We start from the raw sequence: 7,267 nt of genomic DNA, 5'->3' as shown, positions 1-7,267 counted from the left end.
AGAAAACGCTTCCGGGTAAACCCAGCTGGGAAAATGACAGACGAGAAAGCATATATTTCGAATGAGATCATGTTCATGTACTGAACAATTTATATCAGTGATAAAAGTGCAGACCATAAGTTAAGAATTGGCATCTAACGCAACCCACTCACTTACAATATAAAATGCCGGAGAAAAAAACGTATACCCTTGAAAACTGGCTCTGACCCAAAAATTACAAACGTTATGAAAACGTTTCTAGGATGAAACAGTCGACGAAACACGGCAAACTTAAGGTTCAAAACACCTATATGTTACCCTATCAAAGACCAAGTCTCTATTACTGTCGAATAACCTTTCAATTTTCAGAAAAAATATTTTCTCATCTATGAAAAAATGCCTCGTATAAATATGAGTAAACGATTTACGGGAAAACTATAATTTTAATTAAAAATTTTCAAAATGAAAAACAAGTTTTTCGCACAATACATTTACAGGTATCTTTTTTTGTAAAAATTAATAAAAAAAATTGGCGCAAATTTTCCAAATTTCAAACAAGGGAGGGGTCATGTTGCAAATACGTTTCCTCTGGCAGAAATTAGTGATGATTAAATAGACGTAATCTTATTGAACAAAAACTCTTTCAATTTTCAGTTACGTAAAACACAAACTCGGTATACTTTATTTTGCCCCAATGTTTATTAGTAGAAGAACGCTGCCATGAATTAATGATGAGTTTCTTCACATGAGCAAGCATCGTTATAGTTGATGAGCCTGACTGCACATGGCTCACATGTGCATAGGCATTAATATTGTAGGTGTTTACACAGAGATTAATCGGATTAAATGACCGATAAGCAGTAAATGCAATAATTTATATTGCCGTCTCCTCAAAGGTTCATAATCGAGGCGAATATAACATTCTTGCCAACGACAATCGAATCTTGTAAAGGCTCTGCGAATAGAACTGCTGAATGTGCGATCACCGAGTTTCATATGTTTATGTGAGTGAGTGAGTTGGATTTAACGCCGCTTTTAACAGTATTCCAGTTATATCACGGCGTGTCAGCTTGGAGGAAAGCTCGAAGTGATGCAGGTCTAAGACGTTTACCACTTCAGTAAAACCTTCCAGCACGGGTATGGTGCTGACGAACCTTGAAACATAATCGGGGCGAACCGGGATTCGAACCCACAATCATAGGTTTCTTTCATGCCCAAGGGACGAAACTCTGCACAGCGAATCGCGGCGCCTTAGACGACTGGGCCACCCGTGCCCCCTTATATGTTTGTGAGGGTACGACATGCACCCACAGCTTTGCTTCATCGCCTACATGTACACACAACCTTGATAAAATCCGGATTTTAATAAAAAAATATATGTAAGAAACAAAATTGGTTTGGTGTATATATTTTTGTTTGGCATTCCGTTATAGATTAGGTAAAAAATTCCGAGAGAGAATTGACTGACTTCAATCTAACACCTTACGCTTGCCCAGCGTAAATGATAAGTGGAGGAACGTCAGTACCGACTGAAAAATAAATTCTCAAAAAAACCCAGAAAAAACAACAACTATCTCTTTGAGCTAGTTTAATTAATTATGACAAGGCTGTTTTTAGTTATATTGTATTTCATCGTGTGTTTTTTTAAACTTTTTGCGGACGGGTTGAAAGGACTTTTTCGAACTCGTTAGACAAGGGTCAGTGGCATATTTTACGTACGCATCAGGTAAATGATTTTCTCAACACTGTAGTTGGTTAGTTCGTTGTTTAACGCCACACTCAGCAATATTCCAGCTACATTGTATATGACGGCGGTCTGTAAATAATCGAGTCTGGACCAGACAATCCAGTGATTATTATCATGAGCATCGATCCACGCAATTGGGATCGATGACATGCATCAACCAAGTCAGCGAGCCTCAACACTGTAAGGTATCACGTCTTCTCTACAACCAACTCCTGAAAAAAGAAAGAAGGGTTTACTTGGGCTAAAAACCGTTTGTACCGGTTATATCAAGGTAGTCCACGTTTATTTTGGTGGAATGCAAGAAATGGTTCAGATGTTATATATTTCTACAGCTCCCCTACACTACACGGACACATCAGCCTGCTGTGCATATACGCTTGTTTGAGTTCGGAGTCTCACATAGATGGAGTTGTGTAATAGTTTGATCTATTGTTATGGACATTACACGGTGTCACGGAGGTAGGGTAACACAGAACCTTGAGCAAATAATTTCTCACAGCTTTGAAAAAGCTGGATAAGTTTATACATTGATGAATGGACAGTAGAACTACAATGGCTTGGAATTAAAAATAAAAATTACATTCAGTGCATTTCCTATCGACTAAGTGTATATTGTTCCATCTTCTACATCCGGTAGATAATGACAAGATGTTCTAAACAACTTATTACGTTTCCTATACAATGTTATCCGTTATGACTTTATAGAATCTGCTTTGCTTGAAATTAACATATAAGGACTTGCTCTTTTTTAAGCATTGGTCACGCCGAAGTCCCGGGTTCGATTCCTGACATGGGTACAATGTGTGAAACCCATTTCTGGTGTCCCCCGCCGTGATATAGTGCTAAAAGCGGCGTTAAATCACATTCACTCACTTTAAGCTTTGGTAGCAAGACGTGATCTGATCAGATGTTTAAGCCAACTTGTAGACAGCCTAGATGTTCATATTACCAGTCATAGTTTCACAAACATTAACCACCTTTGGAGCACTTTATTCACAGTGAAATTATTATAAAACAATATAATAAACCGAAAGTGACATATAAAGGGGTACTTTTTACAGGACTTCTGTTGTAATACACGGTAAATGAAAATGTTCATTCATAGAAAGATTTCCGTAGCCCCATAACTCGCGACCATATATATATTAAAATAGGTAATACAATTGCGACAACCCGTGAAGATTCCGGGGTAGAAAAGGTCTTCAGCAACCCATGCTTTCCGTAAAAGGCGACTATGCTTGTCGTAAGAGGCGACTAACGGGATCGGGTGGTCAGGCTCACTGACTTGGTTGATCCTTGTCATCGATCCCAGTTGCGTGATCGATGCTCATGATGTCAATCTCTGGATTGTCTGGTCCAGACTCAATTATTTACAGACCGCCGTCATATAGCTGGAATATTGTTGAGTGCGGTTTTACAACAACAAAAACAAAACACGTGACTTTAAAAACAAATATATACTTCTAATAATGTCATATTTCGGAGATTTTGATGTTTTCCACACTATGAATTAATCTTTCTAGTGTATTTCATCTATCACCATTTGTCTTTAATAAATTTAAAAACAGTACGAGTATTGGCATACGTACATCAAATTTGTATTCTTCGTGAGTGGTAATTTCAACTTCGTGTTTTGCATTTTTGATCTAATGTCTAGTCCCCGATATTACAAACAACCTCCTGGGCCACTTAATGACAACAATAGCTGTTGACAAACAGCTAATATCCGTGTGTAATAAACATATAAAAACAAGAATAAGCCTTCAACACAAATAATAGCTTTTTGCATACAACGCAGTGTCCATGTGTAATACTCAATTTTCTGCACGCTTAAAACCCCTTAAAACCGTATTAAAACCACTGGCGGTGATACCAAAGAATACACAAAGAAGTAATCAGTAGAGATGGTTATTGACAGGAAGTCAATTCTCTCATTCGCTACGCAACACGCGTTAACCCCTTTATTACAATTGATAGCTAATGACAGAATTGATTGTGATTACTATTGGTTATTGGAAGCTGGTTCGGACGAATGAATTTCCAATGTACCCTTTATAACATATTGCTGCTTGCATACATAATTTTACCTTGGAATAAGAATGCAAAATACCACGTATGCAAGAATGCAAAATACCATGTATGCAAGAATGCAAAATACCACGTGTGCAAGAATGCAAAATATCATGTATGCAAGAATGCAAAAGATAACGTGTGCAAGAATGCAAATTACCATGTATGCAAAATTGCAAAATACCATGTATTGCAAAATACCATGTGTGCAAGAATGAAAAATCCCATGTATGCAAGAATGCAAAATACCACATGTGCAAGAATGCAAAATACCATGTATTCAAGATTGCAAAATACCATGTGTGCAATAATGCAAAATACCATGTGTGCAATAATGCAAAATACCATTTTTGCAAGAATGCAAAATACCACGCATACAAGAATGAAAAATACCATGTATGCCAAGAATGCAATCTCAATGTAAGATTTTGGAATGTGTTGCTTCCATGTTGTTCTGCCAGGGTTACTTTCCGTCTGACTGAGATACGCTCTGGAGTGAGTGAGTGGGTGAGTTATTAACGCCCACTGAACATAATGTCACTTATATGACTGTGTCAGATGGATGTGGGTGGAAAGTGTGAAGTGCTCCAGGTCGCTATTTGTGTAACCCATGTGCACGGCTATGGTGCTGACAGATCTAGAAACATTAATAGGGCTAACCGGGAATAGAACCCACGATCATAGGTTCTGGGCGCCAGTCTGGGCACCTCGTGGTCCCTGTAATATACTACTCAAAAGAAGATAAAGCACACACGAGTGTCCCTGTAGGTTTAGGCTCCGCAGTGCGCTGTGCAGGGTTGCGAACCCAAACCTCGGTCGTGGGTTTGACAAAAGGGATCAAAGTTGACGCGCCATGACATAACTGCCAAACGGTTGGAACCTAACTCACTCACTACTGAAGCTCAGTATCGTTATTGTCCAGTTTTCGTTCAACACAGATTTTAGTACGACCTCCGATGCTTCTTCAATCCATGTGTTGACAGGATCCGCTGCATCCGGGTTCCAGTTCCGGATTTCACGGATTGCCAGATTTGTGGTCCTTCAGAACCATAACAGTAATCAGGGGTTCAGTAAGACTGACATTTAGTCCCAGAAATAAAATTATCTTATCAAAAAAAAGATATATCTACAAAATGAAACAAATAAAATCCAAATGGTGCCCAGAACAATCCTTAATTTCAGAGATGAAGTAATCTAGACTTGCCAAATCATTCTAGACTTGAGTTGGACCCCTTGTTTAATCTATTCTCTAGGGTCTGGGAGACGACTAGGGCTCAGTGATAGACACCCACGGCCTGCTGTCTTGGATTTCATAATCAAGACATTCGTGTTTGTTACAGATTCGTAAGTCCTGTCAAAAGTCATTTTTTTTAATAAATACTAAACACTGGTCACTCCTTTCGCAAAATCAGTATGGTCCCAGCAATCATGTAAATATGTCCAAATATGAAACATATTTAATTACCTATACCGGAAATAACTACTTCTTAAAACTTTTCCAAAAAGTATTGATGTCAACATGTGACTTAGGTATAGGTATTGGAACATACATGCATACATCCACAATCCAAGATATTAGCACATAGTCCAACAAGTTTTAGTCACGGACCATTTTAAAACAAAATGAGACAAATCAAAAAGTTTATTCCTAAAATGGACAATTTTCGTCTTTTTTAATATTTACTGATAAGTTCCATTTTGCAAACCAAATGGCGGCGCAATCAAATTTACCGCCATGGTTGTTCATCTGGTGCAATTAATGCAATACCATAAGGGTATGACAACAAACTAAACATTTCCTCTTCAATCTGTATACCACATAAACCATTAATAACACTGGCTAAAACATTGGTAAAAAACGAAAAAGGAGAAGGCGATAACGCACAACCTTGTTTTACACCAGTATTAACATTAAAGCTGCTGGCTGACTTGTGATATACCAGGAAGCTGTCAATCTTAAAGTGTTGCTGTTTCTGTCAATCCTACAAAAATAACATGGCATACATTGCTGAGTGTGTGAAACCACATTGTGAATAATTAAAATAATAATTAATGTCTCTACCGAGCTTTTAAAAACTAACATCCCGTTTGGGTAACGGTAAATGGTGACTTCCTCCTTGTCCAGTAGCTAGCAAGGGACACACCCAGCGAGTTTGTTTAAGCAATATGCACCGCGCACCCAGCATTCGTTTACTTTAATATCTAAAAATAAACAATTGTCAAATAGAATGGACAGAATATGAAATATTGTCTTATTTGTCCAATTTCACATTTCACATATCCATTTACATAATTTGCAGTCCAGATGTGAAACAGCATTGTGATAATCGTTCACTGGTTTCTGGTTGGCAAACAGTTGTCTCTTCTCCCTCACAACGGCATAGTCTAGGTTTTGATACTTCTCTTTCTTGTGTGGCTTCAAACTACCTGGATTGTGATCGCAGTATTACCCTGCTCAACGAATTTGTACTACGTATTTATCCCTATTGTCTTACCCACTACGCAGGGGGCGAATTTGACAACAATAAGTTAATAACAATAGATATGAATAAGTATGAAGACCCCTAATAAACCACTTGCACGATTGTTGAAAGTGCGCGTCAAACACCGTTAACTCGTTTTAACACCACTACAGGGATTCCCCGCACTGGCGGAATATTTCGTTTGGGGAACGATTTTGCCTGTCGTTTCTTATCGTCCGTTTTCCCCTTTTCCCCTTTTCAAACTTAATTTTGGTCAACCATTTGTGATTAGGTCTCCCCTAAAGTATTAAAATATGCACTGGATATGTTGACTTTACTTGCCCTATAAAGATGATTCATCAGTTCTACAACCTCTGTGAGTTGATTGATTGATGCCTGCAATGACACATAATATTTTATTGAACGCGATGAAATTGCCCCCGAAGCGTCACTAATGAAGAAAAGGAATAGGTAGATTACACACATAACATAGCTGTATCCGTATTCCTTACTTAAGTGGAACCAATGGTGTGGAGCCATGAAACGTTTCAAGCACCAAGAGTTAATCAATCAATCACCGAACCAATAGCGACAAAACGGAGAGGATGCGTCACTGTAAACGGCAGAAGTCGGCTAACCATTGAACCTTAAAGGCGTTCAGGAGATTCAGCATCAGTATAAGTTAAGGGCAACTTCGTATTCACTTCACAATAGTTGTGTGTCGGTAATTCTGTTCTACAGGAAGAAACACCGGGAACTATTCGTTTCTACTATACGAAACAAGTGCAACATTTGTCTTCTACTAGACGAAACACGGGAAACTATTCTGTTCTACTAGACGAAACAAGTGCAATATTTGTGTTCTACTAGATGAAACACGGGCAATTATTCTTTTCTACAAGAAGAAACACGGGCATCATTTATGTTCTACTAGACGTTACCAAGCCAACATTTGTGTTCTACTAGACGAAACACGGGCAACTATTCTGTTCTACTAGACGAAACAAGG

Source organism: Haliotis cracherodii, unplaced genomic scaffold (genome assembly GCF_022045235.1).
Source record: "Haliotis cracherodii isolate W230 unplaced genomic scaffold, xgHalCrac1.p SCAF_18, whole genome shotgun sequence".
Classification (NCBI taxonomy): Eukaryota; Metazoa; Mollusca; class Gastropoda; order Lepetellida; family Haliotidae; genus Haliotis; species Haliotis cracherodii.
This window is presented reverse-complemented; position numbering follows the sequence as displayed.